Raw genomic sequence first — 19,043 nt, forward strand, 5'->3', positions numbered from 1 at the left:
TCATTCTCTGCAGTCTTTGGCTGTAGGACTGTGTTTGTTTCCATCTGCTGCAGGAGGAGGCTTCTCTGATGATGGTTAAGCAAGACACTTACCTTTGGATATCGAAGAATGTCATTAGGAGTCATTTTATCACTATTTTTGTTTTTAATAGTATTTGGTTTTACTCTAGGTCCCTGGGCTATTAAATCTCTGGTTCTTGGTCACCCAGCACTATCAAGTATAGTTCATCCTGTGGAGTGGGCTGAAAATCAAATCAGATACTTGGGAATTCCCACAAGCTTTTTGTCAAAACTGCCCTTGCATAGTGCAAGCAGTACACTATTGTAGACTAAAGCGTTTGTTATGTGGTATTTCTGTTTCTCTTTTGGTAGTATGCACAGTACCATCCGGTACCAAAGATACTAGACTTAGGGGTGAATGCTCAGTGTAAACTTCAGCTTGCTGTCTCTATGTTCAATGAATTATATAAGTGTTATCTTCAGTAATGGGGCCTTGCTATCAGTTTGCAGAAAACAACCTGTTGTCCTGGCAATAGCCCAGATTGTTTAGGGAGTCCAATGGGATCCCTTTAGTTAGCAACTCAACTAGATGTAACCCAATCCTGGTACTGGGAACTTCATTTGGTGAGAAGAGATAATTAATTGGTCATTATTTGGCTATTTTATTTAGATCACCTTCATGCATGCATATATTTTAGGAAGCTTCTGTGTTGTTTCCATAATAACCCTCACCCAGATTCTTTTTCAACCTTCTCCTCTCCCTCTCCTCTATTCTAGACCCCCATCCACCCATAATTACCTGTTCTACTTCCCTTTCCTAATGAGATCTGTAGCCTCTAGTCCCTTATTCTATATTTACCCTCTGTGGTTCTATGCTGTACTCATTTTTTTTTTCCATTCCAAAGATCAACTTCGATGTTTCTGCAGTCAAGTAACTAAGCTATCAGTACTAAAGTACTTCTGGTAGGAAGGTGTCTTCAATGAAGATAAGAATTACACATGACCTTGGGCAAGTCACTAACCAAGACCTGTTTTTAGCCTTAAAACTAGTTTCAGAAGCTGAGGGTTTTAGCACAATCCTTATAACTTCTAATCGAAGATGACTTATCTACATTTAAATACTAACCTTTTTGTTTCAAGGTGTTCTCACTTCTTTCATCTTCGGATGTATTTTCAACTCTGTGTGTTTGTGTGCATATGTAAATGACGTGGACCACTGGGATTAGAAGACATCTCTGTGCCATTGGTTCTCTCCTTCCACCTTAATGTTTGTTTGAAGGTTGAAGGTTAGAACTCAGGTCTTCAGCATGGTAAAACGAACAGTCTAACCCATTAAGTCATGGTGTTGGTCCTCTCTTCCATCTTTCTGAGTGTTTGAACTACAAGACCCATGTCCTTAGAGTCAATAAACAGGTTTAACCCATTAAGCTATCAGGCCAGCCCTGATACTTCCTGATTTAGAGAAAAAGAAAACTTTGTTTTCTTGTTGTTGTGAAAAACTACCTAAACAAAACAATTTAAGGTTTTATTTAGCTCAAAGCTAGAGGGTACATCATGGTAGGGAAGTCAAGGTGGCAGGAGCCTGAGACAGCAGCAAGTTACACTGCATCAAGTCAGGAAGCTGAGAGTGAGCAGGAAGTGGGAAGGGCTATAACATCTTTAGACCACTCCTAGTGACCCACTTCTTCCAACATAGCTCTATCTTCTCCTAAAGATTTTATAACCTTCCCAAACAAATCACCAACTAGAAGCCAAGTGTTCAAACTCCTACAAAAACCAGATAGCAGATATTTTAAGCCCTGCAGGTCACATATGATCTCTATTGCTCCTCAAATAGTTAAGTAGTTTATATAGTTCTATTAGTTCTCTCAAGATCACTGTCCAGGTCAGTGGCTCATAGAAATTGGATATATGGTTACACTGCCAGTATAGTTTATTACTACAGAAAGGTACCTTAAACTAGAAAAGGGGACTACAAGGTACCCAGGAAAGACAAGATACAGTATATAACATTTTTTCAATTAAGTATCATGAATATAATTAAACATCCCATATATGTGGCATATTATAGAGCCCTGTTAATCAGAAAGTGACTTGATGTTTCCTAAGTTTTAAAGTTCTCCTGGACTGTAGAACTCTATTCATTCTCTTTATGAGGCTATATCTTCCATGGCTTTAGCTTGGTCAATCCATTTTTCTTGGATCATACCACACCCCAGCTCTTGTGCTTAAACTCCCAGAGACCATTGGCAAGGGTCATAGCTGCATATCATCATGCTCCAGAGTCAGTACTGTTTGTGTGTGTGTGTGGGGGGGGGGGGGAAATGTGGGTGTGTTTTAACCTCTGGAAGAAGGGATTTCCCTTTCTTTGTAAATGGTTGTGTACCTACTTGTCTAACATCTGGATCTGGAGCTAGGAAATTGCACTGGAAGGACAATCTGTTCATTTCGTTGACCATTCCTGAACACTGGCTACAAAGTGCTAGTGCTTTGGTCATTACTATCATGATCTCTCTTTAATAAAAATATAAGAGCCACAAAACTAGCTTAGTAACTCTATGTCAGAGTTTAAAGAATAAATATGCCCTGTTTAAGCTAATATTTGGGGATTTGGTAGCCTAATCAATAGCTGATAATTGGGAAAACAAGTCAGAATGAAAATACAAAACAAGGTTGGAAGAAAATGTCTATTTAGTAAAAGGGTGTGAAGTGTGTAGGAATCACATGTATAGAGGATTTTAAAAAGTTGCTTGAAAAGCCGGGCATGGTGGCGCATGCCTTTAATCCCAGTACTCGGGAGGCAGAGGCAGGCAGATTTCTGAGTTCTAGGCCAGCCTGGTCTACAAAGTGATTTCCAGGACAGCCAGTGCTGCACAGAGAAACCCTGTCTCAAAAAAAAAAAAGAAAAAAAAAAAAAAGAAAGAAAAAAAAGAAAAAGAAAAAAAAAGTTGCTTGAAAATAGTAACTAAGAGGCCCTTTGAACAAAATGCCTATAATAAATGTGTATATTTCACAACAACGAATTAAAAGGCATCTAGTGGTTGATTTTGTGTCAGGAGTCATTGTTTCTCCACATCTCATAAAGAAAAAGAAATCAGAGAAGACTCTGATGGCTTCCAAGGTTTTCTGAGCATTTCTCAAGTTTTTGGTGATGCAGAGGCACCGAGCGAGCACTTCTGTCTTATGTGATTACCTAAACTTAATTTTCAGATATACCATTTGTGTACAATCAACAGCTGTTCTTTTCCTTGCACCAACAACATAATGGAAGAAAAATGACTTAGTTAATTATCAGCTTGTATTTTAGGTGTTTTCAACATATACACACGAATACCAAATAATTTAATAACTACTTGTGATAGTAAGCAAAGTGGTGTATGTGATAAAACACATTTTTCTCAGTTTAATACATTAAATGAAACAAAGTCCATACAAGAAATATTCGAACATCTTCTATTCTTCAGGCACAGAGTTAATATTATATGAGTATTATCTCGTGTGAATCATTCCTATCAAATGATCTACTTTGTAGATCAAAGAGGTAACATGGTTTGACTATCACATGGTCACAAAACAGCAGGCCATACTATGAACTCATACCCTTTTAAAATAGCTTTTAATCCCAATATTGACATTTTTATGGTCTCATTATGCTGCCTTCATACAGTTTCAGATAAGAGCACTTTAATTCATATGTAGTAGACAGTTTTCTTCATTAGCACTTTTTTTTGTAACACTGAAAATAGTATGATGGAGGGCAGTGGTCATAAATTGATCAAGAACATTCTTTTTCTTTTTTAAAGAAAATTACTCATCACCTTTTTTTCTGTATTATCTTTTATCAGGAAAGGGAACAGGGAGCTGGAGAAATGGCTCAGTGCTTAAGAGTACTGGGTGCTCTTCCAGAGGACTAGGACCCAATTCCCTGAACTCCATGTGACTAACAACCATCTGTAACTTGAAAACTTGTAACAGTTCCAGGGGGTACCCTCTTTTCAGGCCTTCCTGAGCACCAGACAGTAGTATGGTACAGACATATATGCAGGCAAAATACTAATACATATAGAAAGGAAGAAAGGAAAGAAGGGAGAGAGGGAGGGAGAGTACCTCAATGTTGGCCATTAGTGTGTAGATAGACATATTAACAGCAAATTAGCATTAATGAATATAGACATACTCATGGTACAACGAAAAGACTAACTTTACCTAGGGAGTCTAAATCAAAGACTCAAGATATAAGCTGAATTCTTAATGGGGCCTTTCCTGAGTGTTTAATGATTTACCTGGTTTATATAATCTAATGATCATTACATTTAAAGAGACAAGTAACTCTTCCAAGATTTAACCACAAACTTGCCCTGCTGAATAATATGCTTACTGACACTCATAAACACACATAGAGTAACTGAATAGAGCCACGGGGAGGGGGGAGGGGGAGAGGAAAAACAATACTTTCATTTACATACATGGAACACAAGGTCAGATACGTTTACAGTTTTGTAAAGGTCACACAGTGCAGACAAGAGATTTAATTTAGTGTACCCAAATCCTCTCTGTTGAATGACTGCCTGGTCCCAAAACTGTTACTCTCTTCTTGTTTGTGTCTCTAAGTCTGTCAAATCCACTAGTACTAACACTAAAAGCTATTTTGAATCACATACTGGTTTAGTCATTGAACAATGCAGTACAGAGATACACAATTTAACATAATTAGCTAATATTTAAAATATGATATTTACTATAAACATGGTTTATAGACAGTGTTCTGGAACAATTTAACTAGTAAAACAGGTAGGCCAACTTCTATAAATACTGTTCCTTAAATGCAACCTGTTATACATGGAAATAAACACAAGGGATTAATTCAAATCCCAGGACACCCAACATGACTTAACAAAGATTTCTCTAACATAACCAGCTTCGGTCTCTCCACAGTATATCTAACTTTCCTATTTCCTGTTCCAAAATCCCAATATGGCCTGGTCCACATTGTGGTATCTGGGCACTCTGGTAAATTGGATGTCAGTCTTTGGAACTGCTCTGAGCTACCTGATATGCTCATAATCATATTTTACACACAACTAAACATACCACTGATATTTTTTGCTCAGTTTGAAACTAACAGTATTATAGTTACCTATATTTTTTTTGAAATTCTAAGGATCACCAATTAAAAGCAATTTAAAAAACAAACTTTAAAGATTCAGTTAGCACTTTTTGGACTGTTTAAAATACATTCAGTTTGGAGACAGATAGTGAGAAAGTCCACTGGAGACAAAAATGGTATTTACTGACCTTGAGCACAAACTTGGTGGATGGTCCCAAGGTCCCCAGAGGTCTCTCCACATAGCAGGTGCCCTAGCACACCCAGGATCTTGGGAATCACTGGGGAGTGGAATGTAACATCTATTCCAAAACAACCCAGAGGGGCTTGGGACAGCAGGAACAGGGACACAGGAAACACGCCTGACCAGTGGCTGGGGTTCGTTTCAATAGGCACCAGGCCTGTGCCACCTTCAGCACGAACTCGGCGGACGGTCCTACAGTCCCCAGAGAACTCTCCACGCCACAGGCATTAATATAGTAAAAATGGCTATCTTGCCAAAAGCAATCTACAGATTCAATGCAATCCCCATCAAAATTTCAACTCAATTCTTCACCGAGTTAGAAAGGGCAATCAGCAAATTCATCTGGAAAAATAAAAAACCTAGGATAGCAAAAACTATTCACAACAATAAAAGAACCTCTGGTGGAATCACTATGCCTGACATTAAGCTGTACTACAGAGCAATTGTGATAAAAACTGCATGATACTGGTACGGTGACAGACAAGTAGATCAATGGAATAGAACTGAAGACCCAGAAATAAATCCACACACCTATGGTCACTTGATCTTTGACAAGGGAGCTAAAACCATCCAGTGGAAAAAAAGATAGCATTTTCAACAAATGGTGCTGGCACAACTGGTGGTTACTATGTAGAAGAATGCGAATTGATCCATTCTTATCTCCTTGTACAAAGCTCAAGTCTAAGTGGATCAAAGGACTCAACATAAAACCAGTGACAATGAAACTTATAGAGGAGAAAGTGGGGAAAACCCTCAAAGATATGGGCACAGGGGAAAAATTCCTGAACAGAATAGCAAAGGCTTGTGCTGTAAGATCGAGAATTGACAAATGGGACCTTATAAAACTGCAAAGCTTCTGTAAGGCAAAAGACACTGTCAATAAGACAAAAAAGCCACCAACAGATTGGGAAAGGATCTTTACCAATCCTAAATCTGATGGTGGACTAATATCTAATATATACAAAGAACTCAAGAAGGTGGACTCCAGAAAATCAAATAACCCCATTAAAGATTGGGGTACAGAGCTAAACAAAGAATTCTCAACTGAGGAATACCGAATGGCTGAGAAGCACCTGAAAAAATGGTCAACATCTTTAATCATCAGGGAAATGCAAATCAAAACAACACTGAGATTCCACCTCACACCAGTCACAATGGCTAAGATCAAAAATTCAGGTGACAGCAGATACTGGTGAGGATGTTGTGAAAGAAGAACACTCCTCCATTGCTGGAGAGATTGCAAGCTTGTACAACCACTCTGGAAATCAGTTTGGCGGTTCCTCAGAAAACTGGACATAGTACTACTGGTAGATCCAGCAATACCTTTCCTGGGCATATACCCAGAAGATGTTCCAACTTGTAATAAGGACATATGCTCCACTATGTTCATAGCAGCCTTATTTATAATAGGCAGAAGCTGGAAAGAACCCAGATGTCCCTCAACGGAGGAATGGCTACAGAAAATGTGGTACATCTACACAATGGAGTACTACTCAGCTAGTAAAAACAATGAATTTATGAAATTCCTAGGCAAATGGATGGATCTGGAGGATATCATCCTGAGTGAGGTAACCCAACCACAAAAGAACTCACATGATATGCACTCACTGATAAGTGGATATTAGCCCAAAAACTTAGAATACCCGAGATAAAATTTGCAAAACACATGAAACTCAAGAAGACCAAAGTGTGGATACTTCGTTCCTCCTTAGAATGGGGAACAAAATACCCATGGAAGGAGTTACAAAGTTTGGAGCAGAGTCAGAAAGAAGGACCATCCAGAGACTGTCCCACCCGGGGATCCATCCCATAAACAGCCACCAAATTTAGATACTATTGCACATGCCAGCAAGATTTTGCTGACAGGACCCTGATATAGCTGTCTCTTGTGAGGCTATGCCAGTACCTGGCAAATACAGAAGTAGATGCTCACAGTCATCTATAAGATGGAACACAGGGCCCCCAAATAGAAGAGCTAGAGAAAGTACCCAAGGAGCTGAAGGGGTCTGCAACCCTATAGGAGGAACAACAATATGAACTAACTAGTACTCTCAGAGCTTGTGTCTCTAGCTGCATACGTAGCAGAAGATGGCCTAGTTGGTCATCATTGGGAGAAGCCCTTGCATAGATTATATGCCCCAGTACAGGGGAATGCCAGGGCCAGGAAGCAGGAGTGGGTGGATTGGGGAGCGGGGAGGGTATAGGGGACTTTCGGGATAGCATCTGAAATGTAAATGAATAAAATACCTAATAAAAATGGTATTTACTGAGTACCTACGTTGCCAATACTGTGTGGTTTCTTCACTTAGTTCTCTTATCTAATATTTAGACTTCATAACAATTTGATAGCTTCTCTGGTTTCTTTTTTTTAAAAACTGAAATAGAGAGGTTGAACAATTTGTTCAAGATCACCCAGATATCAAGCTATGGAACCCAGGTTAGACCACATTAGGACTGGGATTTTACCAGGTCTAATTACCAAGTGTATGTTTTTAACATTGAAGTATTTGGTCATCATACCTTTTTCCTGACAAAGCTTCTAAAACCCTTGGGATCTCTCTGTACTGATGCTAAAAAGATAACTGGTGCCCAGAGAGCGTCTAGATAGCCTTAGGATGGGCACGGCCACCAGAAGGTCTAAGATATGATTATAAATTTTCAGCCTATTCAGCAACTTACAAGACCACTTACAAGATCAGTGGCCAATGATGCGGTCAATGAAGTCCTGGGTAAGGAAGTCTCTAGAAACTCGGTAGCACAGGGTTTGGATGAGCTCCCCATGGCTCCACATGTCAAGGCTCCTGGAGGGTAGCAAAACTGGTAGTTCTCTGTCCTTTACAACATACCCAACATTCATATTCTTCAAGCTGGGCTCTTCATCTGCTACAGCTTTTACAAGTTTGTTATAAATGATGAACAAATGTAAAACTTTACTCTGAGTCCTGCAAAACCATTTGGCATATTAATCAGATGAGGATAGTTTGTGAGAATGCTCATCCCTAGTTTACAACTGTTTTATCAGAAGTACAGGTCATATAAATGCTTACAATCACCATCTGATGTGGGGACAGTTTAGTGGTCCTTAACCTACAGTCTATAGGATCTAAAGCTATCATTAGGTAGACAGTAAAGTTGAGTGATACTGGGAAAATACCTAGCTAGTATCCACTGCAAAATCTTCTGGTAAGAATTTGACTGCTGGCAGAAACTACCACACACATGTGGTAATGAGGTGTTGCATGGAAGTATCGCCTTTTCCTAGGTGGCTAATAATATTCCTTTCATTTCACTCAACATCTTGCTCAACAGGACCTTTACTTTTAACATCTATCAGTTCATTTATTTGTGATGCAAATGGGATGAAAGAGAGAAAAGCATTCTGAGAAAACATTTATAAATCAGTTTGGGAATACAAATGAACAGGAAACAATCATTCTTAACAACTGTTTCTACTTTAGGTATCATTATTATGATGCACAAAGATTGTCCTTATCTCAATAAATATGTATGTGTACAAGTATATTTCTCTTTATGTTTTAGGTTGCTCTAATACTATTTTCTATGTTCTCTGCTTATTAGCCTTTTAAGGACTTCTGATCATGTAATCATGACACTATACCAGATTTGGCAACACAGAGTGGTCACTTATTAGCTGTAAAATGTCTAATTTGGAGAAAGGTATCTGAAGATGATGGTATTTAGAACTCATTCATCAAATCATATTTGTAACTGCCAGTAACTCAGTATTTTGGCCAATACTATGGTATGAACTACAAATATTTATACATCTGAGTATTATTGACCACACAGAAGGTAATTGTAAATCAGTACTTATTAAATATAAATTGAGACTCCTAAAACAAAAATTTTCAGATCCTCTAGTGTAGTGGTTCTCAATCTTCCTAATGCTGTGACCCTAATACAATTTCTGATGTTGTGGTAACCCCCAACCATAAAATTTTCATTACCTGATAGCTATAATTTTGCTACTGTTAAGCATCATTATGTAAATATATGATATGCAAGATTTCTGATATGCTACCCCTGTGAAAGGGTCGAATATATCCACCCAAAAGAGCAGAGACTCACAGGTTGAGGACCTCTGAGGAGGAAAGCTTCTCACAATCACCAAGTGAGTGGGTTAAATAAAGGCAATTGTAGATGTTTATGAATTTCACTTTCCGAAGGAAAAAAACACTCCCCAAACAAAAAGAACAAAAGTTTCCTTACAAAAGTACTAATTTATCTTCACCCAGAGGAATTATAAGTTCTTATGATCTGTATAGAGATGAAGTAATAATAGAACTTTCTCAAGCTACTTTAAAAAGCAAAGCAGCCCAAATACTTTCAGGTAGGAAGGACAAATGCTGAAGAGTCTTCAAACGACCATTCTGAAATAAGAACTCAAGAAAGAACTTTGCAGGCAGTTATGACTGTACATGGACAATCTCCAGAATAGGCAAGCAACCAAACAGGTTCTCCAGCTAAGAAGCTGATTCTCAGCAGAGTTATAAACAGCTTCACATGTAATTTGTATTAGATTATACAAATACTGTTGAGAATAGTTCTTTAACATGATATTAAGAAATATTATGGGCCACATGAAAATAAGCTAATTTATACACATAGAAAAATCTTAAATATGAAACTGCTTTTGGATTCATCATGAATAGCAGCTTTATGAAGAATTAAAAACTATTAAACTTTTTTCATTTTAGTGTGAGACTTTAAAATAATTTTTATTCAAAACAAAGCTTTCAACATGAAGTTTTTAGCAATGAAAAGGTCGCACAGTTGCTCTTATACTTTTGCATACTATTTTACTATGTAAATGATTTCAGATTTATCAGTGAAAAAAAGACCATTTTAAAACACTAGAAATACAACTAAAAGGTTATTTTTACATATCACAGATTACCTTACTGAAATCTACAGGAGAAATTACTACCATAGAACTGAATGGGAAAGACAAAACACAAAGGGAAGAAACTGTACACGTTTGTCAAAATATTCAGCAAATAATCATGAGATACCAAATCTTCAAACTGAACTGCACAGCACATCTTAAAATTATTGGTGGAATTCAATTTTGCATTATGTTCTCTACAACTGCAATATAGTAAACAATGAAGAAATGGAAGTATTTTAACATTTATTCAAATTTTCTAACACAGGATTGATAAACATTTTCATTAGAAAAAAAATTTTTTATGCTTTGATAGAATGTTGGGCCGGGCACAACATTAATCCCAGCACTTGGGAGGCAGAGGCAGGTGGATTTCTGAGTTCGAGGCCAGCCTGGTCTACAACGTGAGTTCTAGGACAGCCAGGGCTACACAGAGAAACCGTCTCGAAAAAAACAAAACAAAAAAGAATATTGTACTTGTTTGTAAGAATGTGGGTATCAGCTTAGTATATCCAGAATATTTCACTGCATTCAAACAAGAGTAAACTTTTAATTTGGATACAAGTATCCTTGAATGCATGGCCTTTTAACATGAGGCCAAGCTGGTAGTCCACATCAAGAATATATATATATATATATATATATATATATATATATATATATATATATATATATACACACACACACACACACACACACATATGCATAAATATAAGTAAGTATATGATGTTAAGCCATAACTATATGATCATTAAGCAAGAGAATAAAGAAGAAAACAACAGGGTGAAGACTACACCATATAGTGTCATTTGGTAGTATAAACCACAGGTGTGCGATTTTTTCATCTCTGATATATGAAAGAAGTTCCATTAAAGTTAAAAGGTGAATTGAATGGTCAATTCCTACATACACTTAATTTGATACTTTATAAAGCTACTCAGAGGTTGCATCTCTTTGGGATCCTTTATAATTTGTTAAAGTACACATAAATTTTAAAACAATGTAAGCATCTGACAAAGTTCAAATAAACGAGACACTTGAGGTTTTTTCTTTATTAATTTGCTAAATACTGAATTTGCAAGGTTACTTTTACTTCTTTACAGTCCAGGTGCTACCCACCTCCAGGTCTACCCTGCCACAGTTCCTCATCCTACTCCTCTCCCAACTCCAAGAGGATGTCCCTCCCCTCAACTCCTCCACACCCCCACCCCACTCCCTATTAGGCTTCCCCACTTCTTGGAGCCTCAAGTCTCTCCAGGTTAGGCCAGTCTTCTCCCACTGAGGCCCGACTGCTTTATGGGTTGGGGGGGCCTCAGACCAGCTACTGTATGCTGCCTTATTGGTGGCTCAGTGTCTGAGAGATCTCAGGGGTCTGGGTTAATTGAGACTGCTGTCTTCCTATGGAGTCGCCCTCCTCAGCTTCTTCCAGCCTTTCCCTAATTCAATCACAGTCCATTGGTTGGGTAAGTATTTGCTTCTGTCTCAATCAGCTGCTTCTTGGGCCTCAGAGGACAGCCATGCTAGGCTCTTGTCTGTGAGCACACCATAGCATCAGTAATAGTGTCAGGTCTTGGAACCTCGCCTTGAGGTGGAGCCCAAGTTGGGCTGGTCACTGGACCACCTTTCACTCAGTCTCTTCTCCATTTTTGTCCCTGCAGTTCTTTTAGACAGGAAGAATTCTGGGTCAGAGTTTTTGACTGTGAGATGGCAACCCCATCCCTTCACTTGATGCCCTGTCTTTCTACTAGAGGTAGACTCTACAAGTTCCCTCTCCCCACTGTTGGACATTTCATCTAAGGTCCCTCCTTTTAAGTTCTGAGAGTATCTCACCTCCCAGGTCTCTGCTACTTTCTAGAGGGTTCCCCCCCCCACTCCCCCCCTCAAGGTTGCATATCTCCATTTATTCTGCTGGCCCTCAGGGCTTCTCTCCTGTTTCTACCACCCCTATATCTGATCATGTTCCCCCTTTCCCCTCCCCTCCCCAGATCCCTCCTCCCTCCCTTTGCTTCCCTTGATGGCTTTCTTCTCCCTCCCAAGTGAGTGTCCTCATGGGCCCTTCTGCTTGTTAACCTTCTCTATGGATTGTATTCTGGGTATTCTGTACTTTTTTTTGGCTAATATCCACTTATTAGTGAGTACATATCATGCATGTCCTTTGGGGTCTAGGTTCTCTCAGTCAGAGTATTTTCTAGTTCTATACATTTACCTGCAAAACTCATGATGTCCTTGCTAATAGCTAAATAATATTCAATTGTGTAAATGACCCACATTTTCTGTATCCATTCTTCAGTTGTGGTGCATCTGGGTTGTTTCCAGCTTCTAGCTATCACAGATAAGGTTGCTATGAACATAGTGGAGCAAGTGCCCATGTGGTATAGTGGGGCACCTTTTGGGTATAAGCCCAAGAGTGGTATAGCTGGGTATTCAGAAAGATCTATTTCCAATTTTCTGAGAAACCTCCAGATTGATATTCAAAATGGTTGTACCAGTTTGCAATTCCACCAGCAATGGAGGATTGTTCCTCTTTCTCCACATCCTTGCCAACATGAGCTGTCACCTGAGTTTTTGGTCTTAGCCATTATGATTAGTGTAAATAATCTCAGGGTCATTTGATTTGCATTTCCCTGATGACTAAGGACTTTGAACATTTTTAAAAGTACTTCTTGGCCATTCGAGATTTTTCTGTTGTGAATTCTCTGTTTAGCTCTCTCTATACCCCATTTTTTGATTCGGTTGTTTGGGTTTTTGCTTCTTGAGTTCTTTCTATATTTTGGATATTAGGCCTCTATGGGATGTGGTGTTAGTGAAGATTTTTTTCCTCAATCTATAGGTTGCCAATTTGATTAACTGACTACATCCTTTGCCTTACAGAAGCTGAGAAGTTTCATGACGTTCCATTTATTAATTCTTGATCTTAGAGTCTGAGCCATTGGAGTTCTATTTAGGAAATACCCACCCCCACCTCCCCAGCCCAGTGCCAATGAGCTTGAGGCTCTTTCCCACTTTCTTTTCTATTAGAGTCAGTGAATCTGGTTTTATGTTGAGGTCCTTGATCCACTTGGACTTGAGCTTTGTGCCAGGTGACAAATATGGATCTATTTTCATTTTTCTACATACTAACTGCCAGTTAGACCAGTACCATTTATTGAAGATGCTTTCTTTTTTCCACTGTATATTTTTTGGCTTCTTTTTCAAATATCAAGTGTCCATAAGTGTGTGGTTTTATTTCTGAGTCTTCAATTCTATTACATTGATCAACCTGTCTGCCTGGTACAAATATAAAAGTAGCAGTTAGACCAATCAGGTCTGTGAAAAGGGTAATGGATTAAAAAATCTTAAAATAGTAACAATAATGATAACTACCGTATGTCAAGAACATTCAACTGACATCGACTCACTTCATCAACAATCCTGTCAGGTACTATGACAATGCAATTCAGCTGACAAAGAAGTGGAGACCAGGAAAATTAATACTTTCCTTAATTATTATAGAACCTGAAGCTAGGCTTAAGGCTATTTAGCAACAAATTACAGTGATATGTAAGATTTACACTACTTCTGAATCAAAATATTGGTATCATCTATATTAAGATAAACAAGTATCTATTTTAAATAGTACAGCAAGTATTTACTGAAAACCTAAATATAAACAGTATTTATAATAAGTGCCCTTTAGCTGGGCATGGTGATATACTCCTGTAATGCCACTTAAGTCATGTATCAATATGTTAACTGGTGGATACTCCAAGACAGCTGACGTAAACATCCACATCCCAGCCAACGCATGTATGACAGCTGAGTGTAGGATGTTTACATGAACTGAAACTTGGCTTAGAGAGAGACTTGAGAACTCTTTACTATGTTTATACTTGGTTTTTTACTTGAGGCTCAGACAATTTTGCAGAATCTGTTGAAAAAAAAATTAGGCACAGTGATCTACATGAGGACAAAATCAACTTGAAAGATATCTTCAGAGTAAGTATAGAATCCACAGAAACAGCAAACATTTATCGTTCTCTCTTTCATGCTCTCTCTCTCTCTCTCTCTCTCTCTCTCTCTCTCTCTCACACACACACACACACACACACACACACGTATGGCAAGAACACAGGAATTCTATAGCTTTTCCCACCTAAAGGCAACTTACTGTTCTGACAGCATTCAACTTTCTCCACCCTTTCCCTCTCTCTAAACAACTGCACCTCCATTTATAGGAGCCCATTTGATGGGCAATACGGTGTACCAATCCCCTATTCTTCCTTAACACCCAGGTCCTTGCACCACAGGCATGGCTTTCCCATATCTCTACCATGGGCCATTATTTAAAACATGGTAGCAAGGGGTAGCACAAGGACATCTACCCCTTTCTGTGTTCCTGATTTAATTAAAAAAAAAAATCACCAAATTCCTTTACTAAACATTAAAAGTTACTCTTGGAATACTTTCATCAGGGAAGAAGTCCTTAAATTAGGAAATAAAATTACATATAACACTGTCAGCAAACTAAAACTTCCTGGCATTTCAAAGATACGCCATCACCTCAGGAATCTCCTGTTTTCCTGGAGCAGCATTCTCAAAACTAATCTATCCCCACCTCCAACTCCTTTCTCCCCTTTAAACATGTTGCTTTTTCCTGTTTTCACTACAATTACAGTTTGCTTGTCTGATTTCCTGCTGTTTTTTGTAGACACATTTAATTCTTTGGGGTGGGCCAGTCCTTTTTTGCAATCAAACTTTAGGGTTTGGCATGGTGACACACACCTATAATTTGAGTGCTCTGGATTTTAGTTCTAGAGCAACAATAGAAACTTAGGAAATAAAGCAGATTCCTAAGCTCTATCCCAGACTTACTAGGGATGGAACTCTTTTTGGGGTCCTGCAGTCTGTGTTTTAGTAAGCTCACTGTAATTGTGATGCACAGTAGTATTTGAAAGCTGTTTTTCCTAAGTACATTGGGAAGCTAAAGCACTGGCAGCAGTGACTGTCCAATAATCAGGGTGTGCATAATGTACTACTGACAAAAGTTGACAAGCTCAAAACCTGTACCTTACAGTTCACCCTCGCCAACCAGCCTAGGCAAACAATCTAAGACAGAATAAGTTTAAAAGGTGCATAAACTCAGGAAATAAAACTAAACCTGTTTTTCAAAAACTTAGCATGCACAATAAATATCAGAACAGTAATCCAATGAATGCAGTTGTAACAAAATCCAAGTTGGACCCTGCTAATGCAACAGTGAATATGTTCTGGGTTAGAGGTTTATGGTCCTTTCTCAACTACACCAAGACTATTGTTGTGCAGAGAGAGACTTGAGACCATGGAGACAATGAGGACTCAACCAAAATGTATCTTTTTTCTATGAATATTTCTGAAATAGATTTGTAGAATGTATTAACTCAGACTTTATATACTTATAGTTGTCTGCTTAAAAATTAACTCCTAAATCATACACTGAGGAATAATATCATTTGTACAATGGCTGAGAACTACCTCGACATTTAGTATTCGTTGGACCAAAATAAACAAACATACAATAGTAAATAAATTTCTGAGATTTTTAAAACTGTACCAAAATTTACACATTTTCTCCTGAAAACCTAAGTTAAAGGCCAAGAAAACAATCTGTTTTAAGTTTATTGGAAAAGAAAGACAACCCAATTTTCATGGCTCAACATTCAACTGTCAATGGTGCAGGCCAACATGAAGTTTGTGGTGTTTTTAAGTTAAAACATAAATAAGTCATCTGCAGATGACGAAAAGGCTGTACTTAAATACATAGAACCAAGAACATTGAGGACGCAAGCGGACATGGTCTCTGATTTTCTTTCATTAGGGCAGAATAATACACAACAAATGTTTCACACTAGACTAGCATTAACCCTGAAGCATCCAGGGATAACTAGACTAGGTAAGCAGAGGATGGTAGCTTTGTGCATAATGACTCCTCCTCTTTTAGCTTAGATTTGACTTACCATTTAAAAAAACACTTCAAATAATTTTTAAATAAGTAAACCATGTAGTTTTTATCCATGCCATTGAATTTTAACTTACACATCAAGGTTTTATGGAAAATAACCAATGCCACCTGGCCAAACAAAATAATTCTATTAACAGAAGACACATCACACTCTACCTTGGCACAGAGAACTTTATGGGCTCCTAGCAATATCTCTGTCCAAAAATGATCAACCAAGCTCTTCTCTTAAATTAGTCTTGCACACTACCTTTCTAACAAAGTAGTACTTAAATGGATCCATAATAAAAACTGGAAATGCAACTCAGCAGTAGGTCGCTTGCTTAGCATGTTCAAGAACACTAGGTTCAAACTCCAGCACCAATAAACAAGTAAATGGAAATATACTATTAGAATAAAATCATTATTAGAGTACTGTATATCAATATACACATTTTATACATATGGTATAAAACGCAGAATTATAAAGACATAATATCCATGTCTCCAGAAAGGCTACAATCTAATCCAGGAGAAGCATATAAGAAATCAGATTGGCAGGAACTGTATCTTCTGTTTTAAGTCTAAACTGAACCTAACTCAGCTTAATAGTAACGAAAATAATGTCTGCTGGGTATAGTGGTGTGTACCTTTAATGCCAGCATTAAGCGGGCAGAAAGCTGGTGGATCTCTAGAAAGCTGGTGGATCTCTAGGAGTTACAGGCCAACTAGAGCTACACAGTGAAACCCTCTCTCAAACAAACAAATAAACAAACAAACAAGCAAACAAACGTCTTAAGAAATAAAGCTAATAGTAACCCAAAGAAAAATGTAAGTGAGAAAACATTGTAAAAGTTAAAAAAAAAAAAAAAAACAACCAAAACCAAAAACCAAACCCAATCAATCAAAAACCTCAGTAAGTTATGAAATTACACTGGTTCACAATAATTTTTGTCTATGATAGAAAGCCTAGATTATTTAGTATTGTGGAGAGAAATAAAAATGGAAAACAATACAACTACTCCCAAGGCAGCTGGGAGCCAAGCAATAACCTAAAGCTATCAGGTAGCTTAGTTTAATCCACAAGGGCATACAGAACCATTAGCAGATGTTGTGAAGAGGTCTAGTGGTTTGGGATTTCCAGACTGAGAAGAACGCTCTGATTAAGATTAGTTTCATCACAGGAGGAGGAAGCAAACATTTACATACAAATTAAGTACAGGGAAACCTGAAATTCCTAGGTTGTAGACTGCTGGGTGGGTGGTAGACATGAATAACCTACAGAGTTTATAGGGAAGAAAGTTGGTTTTCAGGATTGTTAGGAAGTTAAACTCTAGCCTATTTGAAAAAGGTATAAAGGATAAACTTGTACTGACACGGCAAAAACAGTATTAAAACTTGTTTTAGACAGATCCTCTAAGGCCAGAAGAAGCATGTTTAGTCAGCTCCCAACATTAGAAGCTGCCAGCAGAAGCAAGCAGTAAATGAATGCTCCTCAAGATTTCTGATGCATCCCAGGCATTTCTCAGCATCCTCAGCTCCAATCCTTAGGCCAGATTGTCCAAAAGATGCATTCGAAGAGCCAGTAGCAGCAAACATCTGACTGAAAGCTTGGCTGTGGCTTACAGCTTCCAGTCGGGGATGTTTACAGACACAGACTTTCTGACAGCAAGCTACAAAGGAACAGAGCAAATGGTCAGTCATTGCTTCCGCTACCGACTTTCACAACTGCGGAGCTGAATGACAACTGTGACATCTTGGGGGGAAAAGACAAACAATAAAGTAAACAATACTAGTTAATAAGGGAAGATAGTAATGTCTCTTGAATTATCTAATTAGAAAAGATTCAATACAAACTTTTCTATGTTACTCCACATGGACACATTTTTCTACCAGATGTATATGTTTTCTTTCTTCTCCACAAATCCAGAATTTCAAAATTAATAATAAATAACAATCTAAAAAGTAGATTGACCATACATCTCAGTTTTCCCAGACAGTCCTAAGTGATAGTACTATTAGAATTGAAGTTTCTCATTAACCAAACTGTCTTAATTTAGACACAAGTTTTGCTGGCAGTAACTCTATGCTGAGAAAGATTCTAATATCTTCCTCCCTATCCTTAGCTGAACTAGGTTAGGAATGTGGGCCATGGAAATGAACTAAGTGGGTAAGAAGAGGAACAATACCCGCCTTGGCTTTGCTTACAAAACAACACCGAAACATTTTGCTTTTGTTTCTTCTATTAGTTTCCTGAAAGAGAAAAGAAAGATTAAGTGATAATAGTAAATTTGTACTTTATAGATTAACTTTAATCTGAGACATATAAATTAACTTAAAAAATTAAAGTCTATTGAAGCAATTAAGTTTACAAAAAGCCAGTGATTTCTAAGAAATACAGTCATACACAAGCATCTACACCACACAAGAATAAACATTCAACAAGCTAATGCAAATCTAAAACATTACAAACTTCCTAAATACATACTACAAAGTAAAAGATTCTAACCACTGAAAATGCCCTGTAACATTGGTGTACTGGTGTACCCAAGTACATTATTACAACTTTCTTTAAACAACTTTTCCCTTTGTCTTTAGTTTATATTTTATAAACAATTAAGAAGAGTTTGCCAGATAATCTTTTCTTTAGAGTTATGAAGGGATTTTTGTCGCAATGCCATCTTTATAAAATGCTGAAAGAAGTTTATCTGACCAAAGCTTATTATAGTAGCACCATTTTATGTAAATAAACAGTTATTTAGAAGACATTTTGCTGCATCTCATGTTCATTTAGCACAACAGCAGTAACTGTCCCAGTAGGACCTTCCAACAAAAAT

General features: G+C 37.8%; 2 non-coding genes across 2 annotated transcripts; both read right to left on the reverse strand.

Moving 5' to 3' along the window:
- Positions 1-13,992: 13,992 nt before the first annotated feature.
- On the reverse strand, positions 13,993-14,088 carry Mir30b (microRNA 30b). Its single transcript, NR_029534.1, has one exon. It is a non-coding gene; the product is annotated as a microRNA 30b (primary transcript).
- Positions 14,089-17,785: 3,697 nt separating this feature from the next.
- On the reverse strand, positions 17,786-17,867 carry Mir30d (microRNA 30d). Its single transcript, NR_029718.1, has one exon. It is a non-coding gene; the product is annotated as a microRNA 30d (primary transcript).
- Between the last annotated feature and the right edge of the window lie 1,176 nt (positions 17,868-19,043).

Source organism: Mus musculus, chromosome 15, assembly GCF_000001635.26.
Source record: "Mus musculus strain C57BL/6J chromosome 15, GRCm38.p6 C57BL/6J".
In the NCBI taxonomy this organism is placed as follows: domain Eukaryota; kingdom Metazoa; phylum Chordata; class Mammalia; order Rodentia; family Muridae; genus Mus; species Mus musculus.